The sequence below is a fragment of the Phalangium opilio genome, unplaced genomic scaffold (assembly GCF_054372755.1).
Source record: "Phalangium opilio isolate 3A_F unplaced genomic scaffold, DU_Popi_V2 ptg000039l_1, whole genome shotgun sequence".
Lineage (NCBI taxonomy): Eukaryota > Metazoa > Arthropoda > Arachnida > Opiliones > Phalangiidae > Phalangium > Phalangium opilio.
The window spans coordinates 3987501-4009257 of record NW_028324162.1 but is presented as its reverse complement, the minus strand read 5'-3'; the positions used below and the strand labels follow the sequence as shown (position 1 = coordinate 4009257).

General features: G+C 42.7%; 46 non-coding genes across 46 annotated transcripts; all 46 read right to left on the bottom strand.

Moving 5' to 3' along the window:
* Positions 1 to 3607: 3607 nt before the first annotated feature.
* On the bottom strand, positions 3608 to 3689 carry TRNAL-UAG (transfer RNA leucine (anticodon UAG)). Its single transcript has one exon. It is a non-coding gene; the product is annotated as a tRNA-Leu (tRNA).
* A 221-nt stretch (positions 3690 to 3910) lies between these two features.
* On the bottom strand, positions 3911 to 3992 carry TRNAL-AAG (transfer RNA leucine (anticodon AAG)). The gene has a single exon. It is a non-coding gene; the product is annotated as a tRNA-Leu (tRNA).
* Positions 3993 to 4062: 70 nt separating this feature from the next.
* Positions 4063 to 4143, bottom strand: TRNAL-AAG (transfer RNA leucine (anticodon AAG)). Its single transcript has one exon. It is a non-coding gene; the product is annotated as a tRNA-Leu (tRNA).
* Positions 4144 to 4213: 70 nt separating this feature from the next.
* On the bottom strand, positions 4214 to 4295 carry TRNAL-UAG (transfer RNA leucine (anticodon UAG)). The gene has a single exon. It is a non-coding gene; the product is annotated as a tRNA-Leu (tRNA).
* A 222-nt stretch (positions 4296 to 4517) lies between these two features.
* Positions 4518 to 4599, bottom strand: TRNAL-AAG (transfer RNA leucine (anticodon AAG)). The gene has a single exon. It is a non-coding gene; the product is annotated as a tRNA-Leu (tRNA).
* Positions 4600 to 4669: 70 nt separating this feature from the next.
* On the bottom strand, positions 4670 to 4751 carry TRNAL-AAG (transfer RNA leucine (anticodon AAG)). Its single transcript has one exon. It is a non-coding gene; the product is annotated as a tRNA-Leu (tRNA).
* Positions 4752 to 4821: 70 nt separating this feature from the next.
* TRNAL-AAG (transfer RNA leucine (anticodon AAG)) lies at positions 4822 to 4902 on the bottom strand. The gene has a single exon. It is a non-coding gene; the product is annotated as a tRNA-Leu (tRNA).
* Positions 4903 to 4972: 70 nt separating this feature from the next.
* Positions 4973 to 5054, bottom strand: TRNAL-UAG (transfer RNA leucine (anticodon UAG)). The gene has a single exon. It is a non-coding gene; the product is annotated as a tRNA-Leu (tRNA).
* Positions 5055 to 5428: 374 nt separating this feature from the next.
* On the bottom strand, positions 5429 to 5510 carry TRNAL-UAG (transfer RNA leucine (anticodon UAG)). The gene has a single exon. It is a non-coding gene; the product is annotated as a tRNA-Leu (tRNA).
* Positions 5511 to 5718: 208 nt separating this feature from the next.
* On the bottom strand, positions 5719 to 5801 carry TRNAL-AAG (transfer RNA leucine (anticodon AAG)). Its single transcript has one exon. It is a non-coding gene; the product is annotated as a tRNA-Leu (tRNA).
* A 526-nt stretch (positions 5802 to 6327) lies between these two features.
* TRNAL-AAG (transfer RNA leucine (anticodon AAG)) lies at positions 6328 to 6409 on the bottom strand. Its single transcript has one exon. It is a non-coding gene; the product is annotated as a tRNA-Leu (tRNA).
* Positions 6410 to 6479: 70 nt separating this feature from the next.
* TRNAL-UAG (transfer RNA leucine (anticodon UAG)) lies at positions 6480 to 6561 on the bottom strand. Its single transcript has one exon. It is a non-coding gene; the product is annotated as a tRNA-Leu (tRNA).
* A 524-nt stretch (positions 6562 to 7085) lies between these two features.
* On the bottom strand, positions 7086 to 7167 carry TRNAL-AAG (transfer RNA leucine (anticodon AAG)). Its single transcript has one exon. It is a non-coding gene; the product is annotated as a tRNA-Leu (tRNA).
* Positions 7168 to 7542: 375 nt separating this feature from the next.
* On the bottom strand, positions 7543 to 7624 carry TRNAL-AAG (transfer RNA leucine (anticodon AAG)). Its single transcript has one exon. It is a non-coding gene; the product is annotated as a tRNA-Leu (tRNA).
* Positions 7625 to 8290: 666 nt separating this feature from the next.
* Positions 8291 to 8372, bottom strand: TRNAL-AAG (transfer RNA leucine (anticodon AAG)). Its single transcript has one exon. It is a non-coding gene; the product is annotated as a tRNA-Leu (tRNA).
* Positions 8373 to 8898: 526 nt separating this feature from the next.
* On the bottom strand, positions 8899 to 8980 carry TRNAL-AAG (transfer RNA leucine (anticodon AAG)). Its single transcript has one exon. It is a non-coding gene; the product is annotated as a tRNA-Leu (tRNA).
* Positions 8981 to 9203: 223 nt separating this feature from the next.
* Positions 9204 to 9285, bottom strand: TRNAL-AAG (transfer RNA leucine (anticodon AAG)). The gene has a single exon. It is a non-coding gene; the product is annotated as a tRNA-Leu (tRNA).
* A 223-nt stretch (positions 9286 to 9508) lies between these two features.
* TRNAL-AAG (transfer RNA leucine (anticodon AAG)) lies at positions 9509 to 9590 on the bottom strand. Its single transcript has one exon. It is a non-coding gene; the product is annotated as a tRNA-Leu (tRNA).
* A 666-nt stretch (positions 9591 to 10256) lies between these two features.
* On the bottom strand, positions 10257 to 10338 carry TRNAL-AAG (transfer RNA leucine (anticodon AAG)). Its single transcript has one exon. It is a non-coding gene; the product is annotated as a tRNA-Leu (tRNA).
* Positions 10339 to 10864: 526 nt separating this feature from the next.
* TRNAL-AAG (transfer RNA leucine (anticodon AAG)) lies at positions 10865 to 10946 on the bottom strand. The gene has a single exon. It is a non-coding gene; the product is annotated as a tRNA-Leu (tRNA).
* A 223-nt stretch (positions 10947 to 11169) lies between these two features.
* On the bottom strand, positions 11170 to 11251 carry TRNAL-AAG (transfer RNA leucine (anticodon AAG)). The gene has a single exon. It is a non-coding gene; the product is annotated as a tRNA-Leu (tRNA).
* A 223-nt stretch (positions 11252 to 11474) lies between these two features.
* On the bottom strand, positions 11475 to 11556 carry TRNAL-AAG (transfer RNA leucine (anticodon AAG)). Its single transcript has one exon. It is a non-coding gene; the product is annotated as a tRNA-Leu (tRNA).
* Positions 11557 to 11930: 374 nt separating this feature from the next.
* TRNAL-AAG (transfer RNA leucine (anticodon AAG)) lies at positions 11931 to 12012 on the bottom strand. Its single transcript has one exon. It is a non-coding gene; the product is annotated as a tRNA-Leu (tRNA).
* Positions 12013 to 12388: 376 nt separating this feature from the next.
* Positions 12389 to 12470, bottom strand: TRNAL-AAG (transfer RNA leucine (anticodon AAG)). Its single transcript has one exon. It is a non-coding gene; the product is annotated as a tRNA-Leu (tRNA).
* A 374-nt stretch (positions 12471 to 12844) lies between these two features.
* On the bottom strand, positions 12845 to 12926 carry TRNAL-AAG (transfer RNA leucine (anticodon AAG)). Its single transcript has one exon. It is a non-coding gene; the product is annotated as a tRNA-Leu (tRNA).
* A 666-nt stretch (positions 12927 to 13592) lies between these two features.
* Positions 13593 to 13674, bottom strand: TRNAL-AAG (transfer RNA leucine (anticodon AAG)). Its single transcript has one exon. It is a non-coding gene; the product is annotated as a tRNA-Leu (tRNA).
* Positions 13675 to 14187: 513 nt separating this feature from the next.
* TRNAL-AAG (transfer RNA leucine (anticodon AAG)) lies at positions 14188 to 14269 on the bottom strand. The gene has a single exon. It is a non-coding gene; the product is annotated as a tRNA-Leu (tRNA).
* A 223-nt stretch (positions 14270 to 14492) lies between these two features.
* On the bottom strand, positions 14493 to 14574 carry TRNAL-AAG (transfer RNA leucine (anticodon AAG)). Its single transcript has one exon. It is a non-coding gene; the product is annotated as a tRNA-Leu (tRNA).
* A 223-nt stretch (positions 14575 to 14797) lies between these two features.
* TRNAL-AAG (transfer RNA leucine (anticodon AAG)) lies at positions 14798 to 14879 on the bottom strand. The gene has a single exon. It is a non-coding gene; the product is annotated as a tRNA-Leu (tRNA).
* A 374-nt stretch (positions 14880 to 15253) lies between these two features.
* Positions 15254 to 15335, bottom strand: TRNAL-AAG (transfer RNA leucine (anticodon AAG)). Its single transcript has one exon. It is a non-coding gene; the product is annotated as a tRNA-Leu (tRNA).
* A 223-nt stretch (positions 15336 to 15558) lies between these two features.
* TRNAL-AAG (transfer RNA leucine (anticodon AAG)) lies at positions 15559 to 15640 on the bottom strand. Its single transcript has one exon. It is a non-coding gene; the product is annotated as a tRNA-Leu (tRNA).
* Positions 15641 to 15863: 223 nt separating this feature from the next.
* On the bottom strand, positions 15864 to 15945 carry TRNAL-AAG (transfer RNA leucine (anticodon AAG)). Its single transcript has one exon. It is a non-coding gene; the product is annotated as a tRNA-Leu (tRNA).
* Positions 15946 to 16319: 374 nt separating this feature from the next.
* Positions 16320 to 16401, bottom strand: TRNAL-AAG (transfer RNA leucine (anticodon AAG)). Its single transcript has one exon. It is a non-coding gene; the product is annotated as a tRNA-Leu (tRNA).
* Positions 16402 to 16624: 223 nt separating this feature from the next.
* On the bottom strand, positions 16625 to 16706 carry TRNAL-AAG (transfer RNA leucine (anticodon AAG)). Its single transcript has one exon. It is a non-coding gene; the product is annotated as a tRNA-Leu (tRNA).
* Positions 16707 to 16929: 223 nt separating this feature from the next.
* On the bottom strand, positions 16930 to 17011 carry TRNAL-AAG (transfer RNA leucine (anticodon AAG)). Its single transcript has one exon. It is a non-coding gene; the product is annotated as a tRNA-Leu (tRNA).
* A 374-nt stretch (positions 17012 to 17385) lies between these two features.
* Positions 17386 to 17467, bottom strand: TRNAL-AAG (transfer RNA leucine (anticodon AAG)). Its single transcript has one exon. It is a non-coding gene; the product is annotated as a tRNA-Leu (tRNA).
* Positions 17468 to 17690: 223 nt separating this feature from the next.
* On the bottom strand, positions 17691 to 17772 carry TRNAL-AAG (transfer RNA leucine (anticodon AAG)). The gene has a single exon. It is a non-coding gene; the product is annotated as a tRNA-Leu (tRNA).
* A 528-nt stretch (positions 17773 to 18300) lies between these two features.
* TRNAL-AAG (transfer RNA leucine (anticodon AAG)) lies at positions 18301 to 18382 on the bottom strand. The gene has a single exon. It is a non-coding gene; the product is annotated as a tRNA-Leu (tRNA).
* A 374-nt stretch (positions 18383 to 18756) lies between these two features.
* On the bottom strand, positions 18757 to 18838 carry TRNAL-AAG (transfer RNA leucine (anticodon AAG)). Its single transcript has one exon. It is a non-coding gene; the product is annotated as a tRNA-Leu (tRNA).
* A 223-nt stretch (positions 18839 to 19061) lies between these two features.
* Positions 19062 to 19143, bottom strand: TRNAL-AAG (transfer RNA leucine (anticodon AAG)). Its single transcript has one exon. It is a non-coding gene; the product is annotated as a tRNA-Leu (tRNA).
* A 223-nt stretch (positions 19144 to 19366) lies between these two features.
* Positions 19367 to 19448, bottom strand: TRNAL-AAG (transfer RNA leucine (anticodon AAG)). The gene has a single exon. It is a non-coding gene; the product is annotated as a tRNA-Leu (tRNA).
* A 374-nt stretch (positions 19449 to 19822) lies between these two features.
* TRNAL-AAG (transfer RNA leucine (anticodon AAG)) lies at positions 19823 to 19904 on the bottom strand. The gene has a single exon. It is a non-coding gene; the product is annotated as a tRNA-Leu (tRNA).
* A 528-nt stretch (positions 19905 to 20432) lies between these two features.
* TRNAL-AAG (transfer RNA leucine (anticodon AAG)) lies at positions 20433 to 20514 on the bottom strand. Its single transcript has one exon. It is a non-coding gene; the product is annotated as a tRNA-Leu (tRNA).
* A 374-nt stretch (positions 20515 to 20888) lies between these two features.
* TRNAL-AAG (transfer RNA leucine (anticodon AAG)) lies at positions 20889 to 20970 on the bottom strand. Its single transcript has one exon. It is a non-coding gene; the product is annotated as a tRNA-Leu (tRNA).
* A 70-nt stretch (positions 20971 to 21040) lies between these two features.
* On the bottom strand, positions 21041 to 21123 carry TRNAL-UAG (transfer RNA leucine (anticodon UAG)). The gene has a single exon. It is a non-coding gene; the product is annotated as a tRNA-Leu (tRNA).
* A 361-nt stretch (positions 21124 to 21484) lies between these two features.
* On the bottom strand, positions 21485 to 21566 carry TRNAL-AAG (transfer RNA leucine (anticodon AAG)). The gene has a single exon. It is a non-coding gene; the product is annotated as a tRNA-Leu (tRNA).
* Between the last annotated feature and the right edge of the window lie 191 nt (positions 21567 to 21757).

Sequence of the window (21757 nt, the reverse complement as noted above, 5' to 3'; positions counted from 1 at the left end):
GTAGATTTAAGACCAATTAATGAAGAAATGTGCTTATTATCGTACAAAAACAAAGATGATTTTGTACCCACATATTTCAAAGGAAATCCGTATGTGGCCTGTTTCGTTTCGTGCTACGGAAGATTAACCTTATTCGAAACCTTACATAAATTGGGTAGAAGAGCCTTATACACGGATACCGATAGCGTTTTATTTGTGGCGGGGGAAAACGATTTTAAGCCCCCCACGGGTAACAATTTAGGGTGTTGGGTTAACGAACTAGGGGACGCTACAATTACAGAGTTTGTTTCAAATGGTCCCAAGAGTTACGGTTACAGAACTACGGACGGTCAATCTGTCGTGAAGGTTAAAGGAATTTGCCTTAATCGTGTTAACGAGAAAATTATAAACTTTGAAGCTATAGTGGACTCTATAAAAAATAAATCCAAACGTCTAAAAGTGGACGTTCCTTTCAACGTCATTAGAAATAAAACGTCGGCTACTCTTTTAAGTCGAAAACTAGAAAAAAGCTTTGGATTTACGTTTAACAAACGTGTAATTAAAGGTTGGGACACTTTGCCATTTGGTTTTAAAGCGGACCCATGAAAAGTATTTTAGAACTTTGTGTAAAAGAAAAAAATTAGTAATTTTATCTTGTGTAAATAACAAATCAAATAATCATAAAAATTAATAATGTATAGTCTAAATTAACAAAATAGATCAATGTAAAAAAAAAAGAATATAGACGATTAAGATAACAGCTTAAAAAACCTCTGCTGTTCTAAGATAAAAAACGGACACGTGACCTATGGGGTCTCGCGTCTCTTGCTAGTGAGCCTCTCAAAAAATCACTCTCGAAATTACCTCCAACGCGAGAAGTTCATTTAATTTTAACCTTGCTAAAATAAACTATTTCCTGCAAATAAAGTCTCAAAGTTTATTCATTTACAAAATTACCAACAAAAGTATATTAAGACTAGTTAATTTTTCAGTCGGTTAATTAGTTCTTCTAGATAATATTAGTAATAGTAGATAATAACCTAAACACCAACAAGGAGCTATTCGCAACAACTTTACCTGATGAGAGAAAATCATCTTTGTGTAAAAAATAAAAAATTGTTGGTTAGTTTTTCACATATAATAACTGTACATGTAATATCATTGGAAGATCGATATAACATGGAACTATATAATAACATGAGGTTTAAACATCGGATTAAAGAAACTGAAAAACTTTTAAAACCAATTTTCGATAGTTTCCTAAATTGCACGAAATAAAGATATTATGATTTCCAATTGGGTCTTAGAATTTAATAATTAAATATTTTTTAGGCAATTTTAGAAAAATTAAGTAATAAGATAATAAGAACCGAAAATGAGAAATTATACAAAAATCACCCGTCATGGAGAAATTTACCTATTGCACGGGTCAGACCGATGTTGCGTGAAGGTGCGCAGGTGCAACAGGACCCAGATTCACAAATACCCTTCCTTAGGCGTTTGAACGAGCAACAACGTCAATGGCTAAGATCACAACATAGAAGTCAGGGGTTGCCCTTACCATCTGAAGCGGCCTCTACATCCACAACTCCTAACTCTAATAATCATCCTAGTCGCACTTCAAACCTTAACCGTAACCCACCACAATAAAATACACTAAGGTGCAATAAAACATTTATTTTCTGTTTTTCTTTACAATTGAGAAGAGATTGTCATTAAGAATTTGTTTTTCATAGTCTTGTATTTTTTCCTTTAATGTTTTGTGTCAGTGACAGTTCTTTGCTATCGTGTGACAAGTAGATGGTGTCAACATCCCACGCAACTTCTTCACGATAATCGCGCGTACAAGCGTATACCGTTGAAAAACCTCCTCAAACCAGGTCTTTTGATATATACTCTAAAGACATTCGAGGAAATATAGTTTTGAGCGCAGTTCCTAACTGAATGCTCATATGATTAATAACTTCAATCTCGTTGTTAATTGCTTTAAACTTGAAGACTCTATTTTCAATCACTTGGCACAGCTAAATAGTTTGTTCTTTATGTTAAAATCAATTAAAAATAATTTACTTTCTACACCCTGAATATCTAAATAGTGGAATGTGTGCTCTATCCATTTTTAAATAAACAAACTATGAATTCAATTTCAATAGGCAATAACAAAATAGGTTCTAGTACCTTGATTGGAACGTTGGTAATAAATATAAACACACGACAGGAGGAAAATGCCTGAAAAACTAGTTATTTCAAAAGGTATGACAATCTAACAGCTCAAATTAAAGTCGAGTCCTTTCAGATTTCGATGCCGATTTAGCTGGAAAAAACAAATCCCTTAAACATTTATATGTTGGAAGAAATTTTGCTACTATTAAACCATTGCAAGTACGACATCTTTACCAAAATAGTCCGGTTTAGTATAGGTAATTGCTTTCAAACCACTACTAACCTATCGGTGATTTATTTTGAATCAGTGATAACTTCGTTATAACTTGGAGGTAGGTTAGGTTTAGACACGTTAGGACGAGTCCTGGCATTTGGTGTTGACCTGTAAACGGGGTAGCCTCGGCCTCCACCTTGGCTTTAGTACCATTCTAATAGAAAATTAGACGTGAATTGCTTTGAATACGCCAGATTTGAAAGGAGAGTATTTACACACGCTTACTTTTCTGTGATTGTATTTTGAAACTAAGTACTGGTATTTGATTCCGTTTGGGCTGACAAATCTTTGTTCCTTTTGTAAGCGTAACTCTACACCCGTATCATCTCTTATCAATGACGTCACAGCTACAATTGTAAAAGATTTAACCCTTGGCAATGCACGTTTAAAGTTTTTATCGTCTCTTATCTATGACGTCACAGTTGTAGAAGAGACTGACTTTTAATTACCATTAAAAACAATACCATAATCAAAATAAACTCCTTGAAAAAAGGTTAAAATTTTGAGTCAAACTAAATATTACAATGGATTGCGCAACATTCAGCCTATCATTAAATTCTCGTCTCTTATCAATGACGTCACAAATACAGTTGTAGACAGGACTGCCAGATACCCGCGCAATGTTTTCCCGCCAGGGGGCGCGCGGGGGCCCGCGAGTTTTCCCGCGAGGGGGCGCGAGGGGGCGCGCGGGGGCGCGCCAGGTGGCGCGGTTTCCCAAGGGGGCGTGGCGAGAGGGCATTGACACTGTGACCTTGACATTCTACACCTACACTCTACACCTACATTCTACACCTACGGAGGTACGAAGTGTAGCCCTATACTACTAAAGTCACCTCAGACTAATAAGCAAAAGCTTAATGGTATTAATTCTAGAAAACAAAGTAGGCTGATAGATGTGGGATTCGAACCCTTGCCCCGAAGGGTATGGTGCCTTAAACCAGCGCCTTAAACCACTCGGCCACTCTACCTGGAAACAAAAGTCACCTCAGACTTATAAGCAAAAGCTTCATATTATTAATCCTAGAAAACAAAATAGATTGATAGAAGTGGGATTCGAACTCACGCCCTCCTAAGAGACTGGTGCCTTAAACCAGCGCCTTAGACCAACCGGCCACTCAACCCGCAAGCAAAAGTAAACTCAGTTTATTAAGCAAAAGCTTCATATTATTAATCCTAGAGAACAAAATAGGCTGATAGAGGTGGGATTCGAACCCACGCCCCCGAACAGACTGGTGCCTAAAACCAGCGCCTTAGACCACTCGTCCACTCTACCTGGAAAGAAAAGAAACTCAGACTAATAAGCAAAAGCTTCATATTATTAATCCTAGAAAACAAAGTAGGCTGATAGATGTGGGATTCGACCCCACGCCCCCGAAGAGACTGGTGCCTTAAACCAGCGCCTTAGACCAACCGGCCACTCAACCCGCAAGCAAAAGTAAACTCAGTTTATTAAGCAAAAGCTTCATATTATTAATCCTAGAGAACAAAATAGGCTGATAGAGGTGGGATTCGATCCCACGCCCCCGAAGAGACTGGTCCCTTAAACCAACGCCTTAGACCACTTGGCCACTCTACCTGGAAACAGAACTCACCTCAGACTAATAAGCAAAAGCTTCCTATTATTAATCCTAGAGAACAAAATAGGCTGATAGAGGTGGGATTCGATCCCACCCCCCAAAGAGACTGGTGCCTTAAACCAACGCCTTAGACCACTTGGCCACTCTACCTGGAAACAGAACTCACCTCAGACTAATAAGCAAAAGCTTCCTATTATTAATCCTAGAAAACAAAGTAGGCTGATGGATGTGGGATTCGAATCCACGCCCTCGAAGAGACTGGTGCCTAAAACCAGCGCCTTAGACCACTCGGCCACTCTACCTGGAAACAGAACTCACCTCAGACTAATAAGCAAAAGCTTCCTATTATTAATCCTAGAAAACAAAGTAGGCTGATAGATGTGGGATTCGACCCCACGCCCCCGAAGAGACTGGTGCCTTAAACCAGCGCCTTAGACCACCCTACCACTCTAACCGAAAGCAAAAGTAAACTCAGTCTATTAAGGAAAAGCTTCATATTATTAATCCTAGAGAAGAAAATAGGCTGATAGAGGTGGGATTCGAACCCACGCCCCCGAAGAGACTGGTGCCTTAAACCAGCGCCTTAGACCACTCGACCACTCCACCTGGAAACAAAAGTCACCTCAGACTAATAAGCAAAAGCTTAATATTATTAATTCTAGAAAACAAAGTAGGCTGATAGAGGTGGGATTCGATCCCACGCCCCCGAAGAGACTGGTCCCTTAAACCAACGCCTTAGACCACTTGGCCACTCTACCTGGAAACAGAACTCACCTCAGACTAATAAGCAAAAGCTTCCTATTATTAATCCTAGAGAACAAAATAAGCTGATAGAGGTGGGATTCGATCCCACCCCCCAAAGAGACTGGTGCCTTAAACCAACGCCTTAGACCACTTGGCCACTCTACCTGGAAACAGAACTCACCTCAGACTAATAAGCAAAAGCTTCCTATTATTAATCCTAGAAAACAAAGTAGGCTGATGGATGTGGGATTCGAATCCACGCCCTCGAAGAGACTGGTGCCTAAAACCAGCGCCTTAGACCACTCGGCCACTCTACCTGGAAACAGAACTCACCTCAGACTAATAAGCAAAAGCTTCCTATTATTAATCCTAGAAAACAAATTAGGCTGATAGATGTGGGATTCGAACCCTTGCCCCGAAGGGTATGGTGCCTTAAACCAGCGCCTTAAACCACTCGGCCACTCTACCTGGAAACAAAAGTCACCTCAGACTTATAAGCAAAAGCTTCATATTATTAATCCTAGAAAACAAAATAGATTGATAGAAGTGGGATTCGAACTCACGCCCTCCTAAGAGACTGGTGCCTTAAACCAGCGCCTTAGACCAACCGGCCACTCAACCCGCAAGCAAAAGTAAACTCAGTTTATTAAGCAAAAGCTTCATATTATTAATCCTAGAGAACAAAATAGGCTGATAGAGGTGGGATTCGAACCCACGCCCCCGAACAGACTGGTGCCTAAAACCAGCGCCTTAGACCACTCGACCACTCCACCTGGAAACAAAAGTCACCTCAGACTAATAAGCAAAAGCTTAATATTATTAATTCTAGAAAACAAAGTAGGCTGATAGATGTGGGATTCGAACCCTTGCCCCGAAGGGAATGGTGCCTTAAACCACTCGGCCACTCTACCTGGAAACAAAAGTCACCTCAGACTTATAAGCAAAAGCTTCATATTATTAATCCTAGAAAACAAAATAGATTGATAGAAGTGGGATCCGAACTCACGCCCTCCTAAGAGACTGGTGCCTTAAACCAGCGCCTTAGACCACTCGGCCACTCTACCTGGAAACAAAAGTCACCTCAGACTAATAAGCAAAAGGTTAATATTATTAATTCTAGAAAACAAAGTAGGCTGATGGATGTGGGATTTGAATCCACGCCCTCGAAGAGACTAGTGCCTAAAACCAGCGCCTTAGACCACTCGGCCACTCTACCTGGAAACAAAAGTCACCTCAGACTAATAAGCAAAAGCTTAATATTATTAATTCTAGAAAACAAAGTAGGCTGATAGATGTGGGATTCTAACCCACGCCCCGAAGGGAATGGTGCCTTAAACCAGCTACTTAAACCTCTCGGCCACTCTACCTGGAAACAAAAGTCACCTCAGACTTATAAGCAAAAGCTTCATATTATTAATCCTAGAAAACAAAATAGATTGATAGAAGTGGGATTTGAACTCACGCCTTCCTAAGAGACTGGTGCCTTAAACCAGGGCCTTAGACCACCAGGCCACTCTACCCGAAAGCAAAAGTAAACTCAGTCTATTAAGCAAAAGGTTCATAATATTAATCCTAGAGGAGAAAATAGGCTGATAGAGGTGGGATTCGAACCCACGCCCCCGAAGAGACTGGTCCCTTAAACCAGCGCCTTAGACCACTCGGCCACTCTACCTGGAAGCAAATGTCACCTCAGACTAATAAGCAAAAGCTTAATATTATTAATTCTAGAAAACAAAGTAGGCTGATGGATGTGGGATTCGAATCCACGCCCTCGAAGAGTCTGGTGCCTAAAACCAGCGCCTTAGACCACTCGGCCACTCTACCTGAAAACAAAAGTCACCTCAGACTAATAAGCAAAAGCTTAATATTATTAATTCTAGAAAACAAAGTAGGCTGATATATGTGGTATTCGAACCCACGCCCGAAGGGAATGGTGCTTTAAACCAGCGCCTTAAACCACTCGGCCACTCTACCTGGAAACAGAAGTCACCTCAGATTTATAAGCAAAAGCTTCATATTATTAATCCTAGAAAACAAAATAGATTGATAGAAGTGGGATTCGAACTCACGCCCTCCTAAGAGACTGGTGCCTTAAACCAGGGCCTTAGACTACTTGGCCACTCTACCTGGAAGCAAAACTCACCTCAGACTAATAAGCAAAAGCGTCCTATTATTAATCCTAGAAAACAAAGTAGGCTGATAGATGTGGAATTCGAACTCACGCCCCGAAGGCAATGGTGCCTTTAACCAGCGCTTTAGACCACCCTACCACTCTACCCGAAAGCGAAAGTAAACTCAGTCTATTAAGGAAAAGCTTCATGTTATTAATCCTAGAGAAGAAAATGGGCTGATAGAGGTGGGATTCGAACCCACGCCCCCGAAGAGACTGGTGCCTTAAACCAGCGCCTTAGACCACTCGGCCACTCTACCTGGAAACAAAAGTCACCTCAGACTAATAAGCAAAAGGTTAATATTATTAATTCTAGAAAACAAAGTAGGCTGATGGATGTGGGATTTGAATCCACGCCCTCGAAGAGACTAGTGCCTTAAACCAGCGCCTTAGACCACTCGGCCACTCTACCTGGAAATAAAAGTCACCTCAGACTTATAAGCAAAAGCTTCATATTATTAATCCTAGAAAACAAAATAGATTGATAGAAGTGGGATTCGAACTCACGCCTTCCTAAGAGACTGGTGCCTTAAACCAGGGCCTTAGACCACCCGGCCACTCTTCCCGAAAGCAAAAGTAAACTCAGTCTATTAAGCAAAAGCTTCATAATATTAATCCTAGAGGAGAAAATAGGCTGATAGAGGTGGGATTCGAACCCACGCCCCCGAAGAGACTGGTCCCTTAAACCAGCGCCTTAGACCACTCGGCCACTCTACCTGGAAACAAAAGTCACCTCAGACTAATAAGCAAAAGCTTCATATTATTAATCCTAGAAAACAAAATAGATTGAAAGAAGTGGGATTCGAACTCACGCCCTCCTAAGACACTGGTTCCTTAAACCAGGGCCTTAGACCACTCGGCCACTCTACCTGGAAACAAAAGTCACCTCAGACTAATAAGCAAAAGCTTAATATTATTAATTCTAGAAAACAAAGTAGGCTGATGGATGTGTGATTCGAATCCACGCCCTCGAAGAGACTGGTGCCTAAAACCAGCGCCTTAGACCACTCGGCCACTCTACCTGGAAACAAAAGTCACCTCAGACTAATAAGCAAAAGCTTAATATTATTAATTCTAGAAAACAAAGTAGCCTGATAGATGTGGTATTCGAACCCACGCCCCGAAGGGAATGGTGCCTTAAACCACTCGGCCACTCTACCTGGAAACAAAAGTCACCTCAGATTTATAAGCAAAAGCTTCATATTATTAATCCTAGAAAACAAAATAGATTGATAGAAGTGGGATTCGAACTCACGCCCTCCTAAGAGACTGGTGCCTTAAACCAGGGCCTTAGACCACCCGGCCACTCTACCCGAAAGCAAAAGTAAACTCAGTCTATTAAGGAAAAGCTTCATATTATTAATCCTAGAGAACAAAATAGGCTGATAGAGGTGGGATTCGAACCCACGCCCCCGAAGAGACTAGTGTCTTAAACCAGCGCCTTAGACCACTCGGCCACTCTACCTGGAAACAAAAGTCACCTCAGACTAATAAGCAAAAGGTTAATATTATTAATTCTAGAAAACAAAGTAGGCTGATGGATGTGGGATTTGAATCCACGCCCTCGAAGAGACTAGTGCCTAAAACCAGCGCCTTAGACCACTCGGCCACTCTACCTGGAAACAAAAGTCACCTCAGACTAATAAGCAAAAGCTTAATATTATTAATTCTAGAAAACAAAGTAGGCTGATAGATGTGGGATTCTAACCCACCTCCCGAAGGGAATGGTGCCTTAAACCAGCGCCTTAAACCACTCGGCCACTCTACCTGGAAACAAAAGTCACCTCAGACTTATAAGCAAAAGCTTCATATTATTAATCCTAGAAAACATAATTGATTGACATAAGTGGGATTCGAACTCACGCCCTCCTAAGAGACTGGTGCCTTAAACCAGGGCCTCAGACCACCCGGCCACTCTACCCGAAAGCGAAAGTAAACTCAGTCTATTAAGGAAAAGCTTCATATTATTAATCCTAGAGAACAAAATAGGCTGATAGAGGTGGGATTCGAACCCACGCCCGCAAAGAGACTGGTGCCTTATACCAGCGCCTTAGACCACTCGGCCACTCTACCTGGAAACAAAAGTCACCTCAGACTTATAAGCAAAAGCTTCATATTATTAATCCTAGAAAACAAAATAGATTGATAGAAGTGGGATTCGAACTCACGCCTTCCTAATAGACTGGTGCCTTAAACCAGGGCCTTAGACCACCCGGCCACTCTATCCGAAAGCAAAAGTAAACTCAGTCTATTAAGGACAAGCTTCATATTATTAATCCTAGAGAACAAAATAGGCTGATAGAGGTGGGATTCGAACCCACGCCCCCAAAGAGGCTGGTGCCTTATACCAGCGCCTTAGACCACTCGGCCACTCTACCTGGAAACAAAAGTCACCTCAGACTTATAAGCAAAAGCTTCATATTATTAATCCTAGAAAACAAAATAGATTGATAGAAGTGGGATTCGAACTCACGCCTTCCTAAGAGACTGGTGCCTTAAACCAGGGCCTTAGACCACCCGGCCACTCTTCCCGAAAGCAAAAGTAAACTCAGTCTATTAAGCAAAAGCTTCATAATATTAATCCTAGAGGAGAAAATAGGCTGATAGAGGTGGGATTCGAACCCACGCCCCCGAAGAGACTGGTCCCTTAAACCAGCGCCTTAGACCACTCGGCCACTCTACCTGGAAACAAAACTCACCTCAGACTAATAAGCAAAAGCTTCATATTATTAATCCTAGAAAACAAAATAGATTGAAAGAAGTGGGATTCGAACTCACGCCCTCCTAAGACACTGGTTCCTTAAACCAGGGCCTTAGACCACTCGGCCACTCTACCTGGAAACAAAAGTCACCTCAGACTAATAAGCAAAAGCTTAATATTATTAATTCTAGAAAACAAAGTAGGCTGATGGATGTGTGATTCGAATCCACGCCCTCGAAGAGACTGGTGCCTAAAACCAGCGCCTTAGACCACTCGGCCACTCTACCTGGAAACAAAAGTCACCTCAGACTAATAAGCAAAAGCTTAATATTATTAATTCTAGAAAACAAAGTAGGCTGATAGATGTGGTATTCGAACCCACGCCCCGAAGGGAATGGTGCCTTAAACCACTCGGCCACTCTACCTGGAAACAAAAGTCACCTCAGATTTATAAGCAAAAGCTTCATATTATTAATCCTAGAAAACAAAATAGATTGATAGAAGTGGGATTCGAACTCACGCCCTCCTAAGAGACTGGTGCCTTAAACCAGGGCCTTAGACCACCCGGCCACTCTACCCGAAAGCAAAAGTAAACTCAGTCTATTAAGGAAAAGCTTCATATTATTAATCCTAGAGAACAAAATAGGCTGATAGAGGTGGGATTCGAACCCACGCCCCCGAAGAGACTAGTGCCTTAAACCAGCGCCTTAGACCACTCGGCCACTCTACCTGGAAACAAAAGTCACCTCAGACTAATAAGCAAAAGGTTAATATTATTAATTCTAGAAAACAAAGTAGGCTGATGGATGTGGGATTTGAATCCACGCCCTCGAAGAGACTAGTGCCTAAAACCAGCGCCTTAGACCACTCGGCCACTCTACCTGGAAACAAAAGTCACCTCAGACTAATAAGCAAAAGCTTAATATTATTAATTCTAGAAAACAAAGTAGGCTGATAGATGTGGGATTCTAACCCACCTCCCGAAGGGAATGGTGCCTTAAACCAGCGCCTTAAACCACTCGGCCACTCTACCTGGAAACAAAAGTCACCTCAGACTTATAAGCAAAAGCTTCATATTATTAATCCTAGAAAACATAATTGATTGACATAAGTGGGATTCGAACTCACGCCCTCCTAAGAGACTGGTGCCTTAAACCAGGGCCTCAGACCACCCGGCCACTCTACCCGAAAGCGAAAGTAAACTCAGTCTATTAAGGAAAAGCTTCATATTATTAATCCTAGAGAACAAAATAGGCTGATAGAGGTGGGATTCGAACCCACGCCCGCAAAGAGACTGGTGCCTTATACCAGCGCCTTGGACCACTCGGCCACTCTACCTGGAAACAAAAGTCACCTCAGACTTATAAGCAAAAGCTTCATATTATTAATCCTAGAAAACAAAATAGATTGATAGAAGTGGGATTCGAACTCACGCCTTCCTAATAGACTGGTGCCTTAAACCAGGGCCTTAGACCACCCGGCCACTCTATCCGAAAGCAAAAGTAAACTCAGTCTATTAAGGACAAGCTTCATATTATTAATCCTAGAGAACAAAATAGGCTGATAGAGGTGGGATTCGAACCCACGCCCCCAAAGAGGCTGGTGCCTTATACCAGCGCCTTAGACCACTCGGCCACTCTACCTGGAAACAAAAGTCACCTCAGACTTATAAGCAAAAGCTTCATATTATTAATCCTAGAAAACAAAATAGATTGATAGAAGTGGGATTCGAACTCACGCCTTCCTAAGAGACTGGTGCCTTAAACCAGGGCCTTAGACCACCCGGCCACTCTACCCGAAAGCAAAAGTAAACTCAGTCTATTAAGCAAAAGCTTCATAATATTAATCCTAGAGGTGAAAATAGGCTGATAGAGGTGGGATTCGAACCCACGCCCCCGAAGAGACTGGTCCCTTAAACCAGCGCCTTAGACCACTCGGCCACTCTACCTGGAAACAAAAGTCACCTCAGACTAATAAGCAAAAGCTTAATATTATTAATTCTAGAAAACAAAGTAGGCTGATAGATGTGGGATTCTAACCCACCTCCCGAAGGGAATGGTCCCTTAAACCAGCGCCTTAAACCACTCGGCCACTCTACCTGGAAACAAAAGTCACCTCAGACTTATAAGCAAAAGCTTCATATTATTAATCCTAGAAAACATAATAGATTGACATAAGTGGGATTCGAACCCACGCCCTCCTAAGAGACTGGTGCCTTAAACCAGGGCCTCAGACCACCCGGCCACTCTACCCGAAAGCAAAAGTAAACTCAGTCTATTAAGGAAAAGCTTCATATTATTAATCCTAGAGAACAAAATAGGCTGATAGAGGTGGGATTCGAACCCACGCCCCCAAAGAGACTGGTGCCTTATACCAGCGCCTTAGACCACTCGGCCACTCTACCTGGAAACAAAAGTCACCTCAGACTTATAAGCAAAAGCTTCATATTATTAATCCTAGAAAACAAAATAGATTGATAGAAGTGGGATTCGAACTCACGCCTTCCTAAGAGGCTGGTGCCTTATACCAGCGCCTTAGACCACTCGGCCACTCTACCTGGAAACAAAAGTCACCTCAGACTTATAAGCAAAAGCTTCATATTATTAATCCTAGAAAACAAAATAGATTGATAGAAGTGGGATTCGAACTCACGCCTTCCTAAGAGACTGGTGCCTTAAACCAGGGCCTTAGACCACCCGGCCACTCTACCCGAAAGCAAAAGTAAACTCAGTCTATTAAGCAAAAGCTTCATAATATTAATCCTAGAGGTGAAAATAGGCTGATAGAGGTGGGATTCGAACCCACGCCCCCGAAGAGACTGGTCCCTTAAACCAGCGCCTTAGACCACTCGGCCACTCTACCTGGAAACAAAAGTCACCTCAGACTAATAAGCAAAAGCTTAATATTATTAATTCTAGAAAACAAAGTAGGCTGATAGATGTGGGATTCTAACCCACCTCCCGAAGGGAATGGTCCCTTAAACCAGCGCCTTAAACCACTCGGCCACTCTACCTGGGAACAAAAGTCACCTCAGACTTATAAGCAAAAGCTTCATATTATTAATCCTAGAAAACATAATAGATTGACATAAGTGGGATTCGAACTCACGCCCTCCTAAGAGACTGGTGCCTTGAACCAGGGCCTCAGACCACCCGGCCACTCTACCCGAAAGCAAAAGTAAACTCAGTCTATTAAGGAAAAGCTTCATATTATTAATCCTAGAGAACAAAATAGGCCGATAGAGGTGGGATTCGAACCCACGCCCCCAAAGAGACTGGTGCCTTATACCAGCGCCTTAAACCACTCGGCCACGCTACCTGGAAATAAAAGTCACCTCAGACTTATAAGCAAAAGCTTCATATTATTAATCCTAGAAAACAAAATAGATTGATAGAAGTGGGATTCGAACTCACGCCTTCCTAAGAGACTGGTGCCTTAAACCAGGGCCTTAGACCACTCGGCCACTCTACCTGGAAACAAAAGTCACCTCAGACTAATAAGCAAAAGCTTAATATTATTAATTCTAGAAAACAAAGTAGGCTGATGGATGTGTGATTCGAATCCACGCCCTCGAAGAGACTGGTGCCTAAAACCAGCGCCTTAGACCACTCGGCCACTCTACCTGGAAACAAAAGTCACCTCAGACTAATAAGCAAAAGCTTAATATTATTAATTCTAGAAAACAAAGTAGGCTGATAGATGTGGTATTCGAACCCACGCCCCGAAGGGAATGGTGCCTTAAACCACTCGGCCACTCTACCTGGAAACAAAAGTCACCTCAGATTTATAAGCAAAAGCTTCATATTATTAATCCTAGAAAACAAAATAGATTGATAGAAGTGGGATTCGAACTCACGCCCTCCTAAGAGACTGGTGCCTTAAACCAGGGCCTTAGACCACCCGGCCACTCTACCCGAAAGCAAAAGTAAACTCAGTCTATTAAGGAAAAGCTTCATATTATTAATCCTAGAGAACAAAATAGGCTGATAGAGGTGGGATTCGAACCCACGCCCCCGAAGAGACTAGTGCCTTAAACCAGCGCCTTAGACCACTCGGCCACTCTACCTGGAAACAAAAGTCACCTCAGACTAATAAGCAAAAGGTTAATATTATTAATTCTAGAAAACAAAGTAGGCTGATGGATGTGGAATTTGAATCCACGCCCTCGAAGAGACTAGTGCCTAAAACCAGCGCCTTAGACCACTCGGCCACTCTACCTGGAAACAAAAGTCACCTCAGACTAATAAGCAAAAGCTTAATATTATTAATTCTAGAAAACAAAGTAGGCTGATAGATGTGGGATTCTAACCCACCTCCCGAAGGGAATGGTGCCTTAAACCACTCGGCCACTCTACCTGGAAACAAAAGTCACCTCAGACTTATAAGCAAAAGCTTCATATTATTAATCCTAGAAAACATAATTGATTGACATAAGTGGGATTCGAACTCACGCCCTCCTAAGAGACTGGTGCCTTAAACCAGGGCCTCAGACCACCCGGCCACTCTACCCGAAAGCGAAAGTAAACTCAGTCTATTAAGGAAAAGCTTCATATTATTAATCCTAGAGAACAAAATAGGCTGATAGAGGTGGGATTCGAACCCACGCCCGCAAAGAGACTGGTGCCTTATACCAGCGCCTTAGACCACTCGGCCACTCTACCTGGAAACAAAAGTCACCTCAGACTTATAAGCAAAAGCTTCATATTATTAATCCTAGAAAACAAAATAGATTGATAGAAGTGGGATTCGAACTCACGCCTTCCTAATAGACTGGTGCCTTAAACCAGGGCCTTAGACCACCCGGCCACTCTATCCGAAAGCAAAAGTAAACTCAGTCTATTAAGGACAAGCTTCATATTATTAATCCTAGAGAACAAAATAGGCTGATAGAGGTGGGATTCGAACCCACGCCCCCAAAGAGGCTGGTGCCTTATACCAGCGCCTTAGACCACTCGGCCACTCTACCTGGAAACAAAAGTCACCTCAGACTTATAAGCAAAAGCTTCATATTATTAATCCTAGAAAACAAAATAGATTGATAGAAGTGGGATTCGAACTCACGCCTTCCTAAGAGACTGGTGCCTTAAACCAGGGCCTTAGACCACCCGGCCACTCTACCCGAAAGTAAAAGTAAACTCAGTCTATTAAGCAAAAGCTTCATAATATTAATCCTAGAGGTGAAAATAGGCTGATAGAGGTGGGATTCGAACCCACGCCCCCGAAGAGACTGGTCCCTTAAACCAGCGCCTTAGACCACTCGGCCACTCTACCTGGAAACAAAAGTCACCTCAGACTAATAAGCAAAAGCTTAATATTATTAATTCTAGAAAACAAAGTAGGCTGATAGATGTGGGATTCTAACCCACCTCCCGAAGGGAATGGTCCCTTAAACCAGCGCCTTAAACCACTCGGCCACTCGACCTGGAAACAAAAGTCACCTCAGACTTATAAGCAAAAGCTTCATATTATTAATCCTAGAAAACATAATAGATTGACATAAGTGGGATTCGAACCCACGCCCTCCTAAGAGACTGGTGCCTTAAACCAGGGCCTCAGACCACCCGGCCACTCTACCCGAAAGCAAAAGTAAACTCAGTCTATTAAGTAAAAGCTTCATATTATTAATCCTAGAGAACAAAATAGGCTGATAGAGGTGGGATTCGAACCCACGCCCCCAAAGAGACTGGTGCCTTATACCAGCGCCTTAGACCACTCGGCCACTCTACCTGGAAACAAAAGTCACCTCAGACTTATAAGCAAAAGCTTCATATTATTAATCCTAGAAAACAAAATAGATTGATAGAAGTGGGATTCGAACTCACGCCTTCCTAAGAGACTGGTGCCTTAAACCAGGGCCTTAGACCACCCGGCCACTCTATCCGAAAGCAAAAGTAAACTCAGTCTATTAAGGACAAGCTTCATATTATTAATCCTAGAGAACAAAATAGGCTGATAGAGGTGGGATTCGAACCCACGCCCCCAAAGAGGCTGGTGCCTTATACCAGCGCCTTAGACCACTCGGCCACTCTACCTGGAAACAAAAGTCACCTCAGACTTATAAGCAAAAGCTTCATATTATTAATCCTAGAAAACAAAATAGATTGATAGAAGTGGGATTCGAACTCACGCCTTCCTAAGAGACTGGTGCCTTAAACCAGGGCCTTAGACCACCCGGCCACTCTACCCGAAAGCAAAAGTAAACTCAGTCTATTAAGCAAAAGCTTCATAATATTAATCCTAGAGGTGAAAATAGGCTGATAGAGGTGGGATTCGAACCCACGCCCCCGAAGAGACTGGTCCCTTAAACCAGCGCCTTAGACCACTCGGCCACTCTACCTGGAAACAAAAGTCACCTCAGACTAATAAGCAAAAGCTTAATATTATTAATTCTAGAAAACAAAGTAGGCTGATAGATGTGGGATTCTAACCCACCTCCCGAAGGGAATGGTCCCTTAAACCAGCGCCTTAAACCACTCGGCCACTCTACCTGGGAACAAAAGTCACCTCAGACTTATAAGCAAAAGCTTCATATTATTAATCCTAGAAAACATAATAGATTGACATAAGTAAGATTCGAACTCACGCCCTCCTAAGAGACTGGTGCCTTAAACCAGGGCCTCAGACCACCCGGCCACTCTACCCGAAAGCAAAAGTAAACTCAGTCTATTAAGGAAAAGCTTCATATTATTAATCCTAGAGAACAAAATAGGCCGATAGAGGTGGGATTCGAACCCACGCCCCCAAAGAGACTGGTGCCTTATACCAGCGCCTTAAACCACTCGGCCACTCTACCTGGAAATAAAAGTCACCTCAGACTTATAAGCAAAAGCTTCATATTATTAATCCTAGAAAACAAAATAGATTGATAGAAGTGGGATTCGAACTCACGCCTTCCTAAGAGACTGGTGCCTTAAACCAGGGCCTTAGACCACCCGGCCACTCTATCCGAAAGCAAAAGTAAACTCAGTCTATTAAGGACAAGCTTCATATTATTAATCCTAGAGAACAAAATAGGCTGATAGAGGTGGGATTCGAACCCACGCCCCCAAAGAGGCTGGTGCCTTATACCAGCGCCTTAGACCACTCGGCCACTCTACCTGGAAACAAAAGTCACCTCAGACTTATAAGCAAAAGCTTCATATTATTAATCCTAGAAAACAAAATAGATTGATAGAAGTGGGATTCGAACTCACGCCTTCCTAAGAGACTGGTGCGTTAAACCAGGGCCTTAGACCACCCGGCCACTCTACCCGAAAGCAAAAGTAAACTCAGTCTATTAAGCAAAAGCTTCATAATATTAATCCTAGAGGTGAAAATAGGCTGATAGAGGTGGGATTCGAACCCACGCCCCCGAAGAGACTGGTCCCTTAAACCAGCGCCTTAGACCACTCGGCCACTCTACCTGGAAACAAAAGTCACCTCAGACTAATAAGCAAAAGCTTAATATTATTAATTCTAGAAAACAAAGTAGGCTGATAGATGTGGGATTCTAACCCACCTCCCGAAGGGAATGGTCCCTTAAACCAGCGCCTTAAACCACTCGGCCACTCGACCTGGAAACAAAAGTCACCTCAGACTTATAAGCAAAAGCTTCATATTATTAATCCTAGAAAACATAATAGATTGACATAAGTGGGATTCGAACCCACGCCCTCCTAAGAGACTGGTGCCTTAAACCAGGGCCTCAGACCACCCGGCCACTCTACCCGAAAGCAAAAGTAAACTCAGTCTATTAAGGAAAAGCTTCATATTATTAATCCTAGAGAACAAAATAGGCCGATAGAGGTGGGATTCGAACCCACGCCCCCAAAGAGACTGGTGCCTTATACCAGCGCCTTAAACCACTCGGCCACTCTACCTGGAAATAAAAGTCACCTCAGACTTATAAGCAAAAGCTTCATATTATTAATCCTAGAAAACAAAATAGATTGATAGAAGTGGGATTCGAACTCACGCCCTCCTAAGAGACTGGTGCCTTAAACCAGGGCCTCAGACCACCCGGCCACTCTACCCGAAAGCAAAAGTAAACTCAGTCTATTAAGGAAAAGCTTCATATTATTAATCCTAGAGAACAAAATAGGCCGATAGAGGTGGGATTCGAACCCACGCCCCCAAAGAGACTGGTGCCTTATACCAGCGCCTTAAACCACTCGGCCACTCTACCTGGAAATAAAAGTCACCTCAGACTTATAAGCAAAAGCTTCATATTATTAATCCTAGAAAACAAAATAGATTGATAGAAGTGGGATTCGAACTCACGCCTTCCTAAGAGACTGGTGCCTTAAACCAGGGCCTTAGACCACTCGGCCACTCTACCTGGAAACAAAAGTCACCTCAGACTAATAAGCAAAAGCTTAATATTATTAATTCTAGAAAACAAAGTAGGCTGATGGATGTGTGATTCGAATCCACGCCCTCGAAGAGACTGGTGCCCTATACCAGCGCCTTAGACCACTCGGCCACTCTACCTGGAAACAAAAGTCACCTCAGACTTATAAGCAAAAGCTTCATATTATTAATCCTAGAAAACAAAATAGATTGATAGAAGTGGGATTCGAACTCACGCCTTCCTAAGAGACTGGTGCCTTAAACCAGGGCCTTAGACCACCCGGCCACTCTACCCGAAAGTAAAAGTAAACTCAGTCTATTAAGCAAAAGCTTCATAATATTAATCCTAGAGGTGAAAATAGGCTGATAGAGGTGGGATTCGAACCCACGCCCCCGAAGAGACTGGTCCCTTAAACCAGCGCCTTAGACCACTCGGCCACTCTACCTGGAAACAAAAGTCACCTCAGACTAATAAGCAAAAGCTTAATATTATTAATTCTAGAAAACAAAGTAGGCTGATAGATGTGGGATTCTAACCCACCTCCCGAAGGGAATGGTCCCTTAAACCAGCGCCTTAAACCACTCGGCCACTCGACCTGGAAACAAAAGTCACCTCAGACTTATAAGCAAAAGCTTCATATTATTAATCCTAGAAAACATAATAGATTGACATAAGTGGGATTCGAACCCACGCCCTCCTAAGAGACTGGTGCCTTAAACCAGGGCCTCAGACCACCCGGCCACTCTACCCGAAAGCAAAAGTAAACTCAGTCTATTAAGTAAAAGCTTCATATTATTAATCCTAGAGAACAAAATAGGCTGATAGAGGTGGGATTCGAACCCACGCCCCCAAAGAGACTGGTGCCTTATACCAGCGCCTTAGACCACTCGGCCACTCTACCTGGAAACAAAAGTCACCTCAGACTTATAAGCAAAAGCTTCATATTATTAATCCTAGAAAACAAAATAGATTGATAGAAGTGGGATTCGAACTCACGCCTTCCTAAGAGACTGGTGCCTTAAACCAGGGCCTTAGACCACCCGGCCACTCTATCCGAAAGCAAAAGTAAACTCAGTCTATTAAGGACAAGCTTCATATTATTAATCCTAGAGAACAAAATAGGCTGATAGAGGTGGGATTCGAACCCACGCCCCCAAAGAGGCTGGTGCCTTATACCAGCGCCTTAGACCACTCGGCCACTCTACCTGGAAACAAAAGTCACCTCAGACTTATAAGCAAAAGCTTCATATTATTAATCCTAGAAAACAAAATAGATTGATAGAAGTGGGATTCGAACTCACGCCTTCCTAAGAGACTGGTGCCTTAAACCAGGGCCTTAGACCACCCGGCCACTCTACCCGAAAGCAAAAGTAAACTCAGTCTATTAAGCAAAACCTTCATAATATTAATCCTAGAGGTGAAAATAGGCTGATAGAGGTGGGATTCGAACCCACGCCCCCGAAGAGACTGGTCCCTTAAACCAGCGCCTTAGACCACTCGGCCACTCTACCTGGAAACAAAAGTCACCTCAGACTAATAAGCAAAAGCTTAATATTATTAATTCTAGAAAACAAAGTAGGCTGATAGATGTGGGATTCTAACCCACCTCCCGAAGGGAATGGTCCCTTAAACCAGCGCCTTAAACCACTCGGCCACTCTACCTGGGAACAAAAGTCACCTCAGACTTATAAGCAAAAGCTTCATATTATTAATCCTAGAAAACATAATAGATTGACATAAGTAAGATTCGAACTCACGCCCTCCTAAGAGACTGGTGCCTTAAACCAGGGCCTCAGACCACCCGGCCACTCTACCCGAAAGCAAAAGTAAACTCAGTCTATTAAGGAAAAGCTTCATATTATTAATCCTAGAGAACAAAATAGGCCGATAGAGGTGGGATTCGAACCCACGCCCCCAAAGAGACTGGTGCCTTATACCAGCGCCTTAAACCACTCGGCCACTCTACCTGGAAATAAAAGTCACCTCAGACTTATAAGCAAAAGCTTCATATTATTAATCCTAGAAAACAAAATAGATTGATAGAAGTGGGATTCGAACTCACGCCTTCCTAAGAGACTGGTGCCTTAAACCAGGGCCTTAGACCACTCGGCCACTCTACCTGGAAACAAAAGTCACCTCAGACTAATAAGCAAAAGCTTAATATTATTAATTCTAGAAAACAAAGTAGGCTGATGGATGTGTGATTCGAATCCACGCCCTCGAAGAGACTGGTGCCCTATACCAGCGCCTTAGACCACTCGGCCACTCTACCTGGAAACAAAAGTCACCTCAGACTTATAAGCAAAAGCTTCATATTATTAATCCTAGAAAACAAAATAGATTGATAGAAGTGGGATTCGAACTCACGCCTTCCTAAGAGACTGGTGCCTTAAACCAGGGCCTTAGACCACCCGGCCACTCTACCCGAAAGCAAAAGTAAACTCAGTCTATTAAGCAAAAGCTTCATAATATTAATCCTAGAGGTGAAAATAGGCTGATAGAGGTGGGATTCGAACCCACGCCCCCGAAGAGACTGGTCCCTTAAACCAGCGCCTTAGACCACTCGGCCACTCTACCTGGAAACAAAAGTCACCTCAGACTAATAAGCAAAAGCTTAATATTATTAATTCTAGAAAACAAAGTAGGCTGATAGATGTGGGATTCTAACCCACCTCCCGAAGGGAATGGTCCCTTAAACCAGCGCCTTAAACCTCTCGGCCACTCTACCTGGGAACAAAAGTCACCTCAGACTTATAAGCAAAAGCTTCATATTATTAATCCTAGAAAACATAATAGATTGACATAAGTGGGATTCGAACTCACGCCCTCCTAAGAGACTGGTGCCTTAAACCAGTGCCTCAGACCACCCGGCCACTCTACCCGAAAGCAAAAGTAAACTCAGTCTATTAAGGAAAAGCTTCATATTATTAATCCTAGAGAACAAAATAGGCCGATAGAGGTGGGATTCGAACCCACGCCCCCAAAGAGACTGGTGCCTTATACCAGCGCCTTAGACCACTCGGCCACTCTACCTGGAAACAAAAGTCACCTCAGACTTATAAGCAAAAGCTTCATATTATTAATCCTAGAAAACAAAATAGATTGATAGAAGTGGGATTCGAACTCACGCCTTCCTAAGAGACTGGTGCCTAAAACCAGCGCCTTAGACCACTCGGCCACTCTACCTGGAAACAAAAGTCACCTCAGACTAATAAGCAAAAGCTTAATATTATTAATTCTAGAAAACAAAGTAGGCTGATAGATGTGGTATTCGAACCCACGCCCCGAAGGGAATGGTGCCTTAAACCACTCGGCCACTCTACCTGGAAACAAAAGTCACCTCAGATTTATAAGCAAAAGCTTCATATTATTAATCCTAGAAAACAAAATAGATTGATAGAAGTGGGATTCGAACTCACGCCCTCCTAAGAGACTGGTGCCTTAAACCAGGGCCTTAGACCACCCGGCCACTCTACCCGAAAGCAAAAGTAAACTCAGTCTATTAAGGAAAAGCTTCATATTATTAATCCTAGAGAACAAAATAGGCTGATAGAGGTGGGATTCGAACCCACGCCCCCGAAGAGACTAGTGCCTTAAACCAGCGCCTTAGACCACTCGGCCACTCTACCTGGAAACAAAAGTCACCTCAGACTAATAAGCAAAAGGTTAATATTATTAATTCTAGAAAACAAAGTAGGCTGATGGATGTGGGATTTGAATCCACGCCCTCGGAGAGACTAGTGCCTAAAACCAGCGCCTTAGACCACTCGGCCACTCTACCTGGAAACAAAAGTCACCTCAGACTAATAAGCAAAAGCTT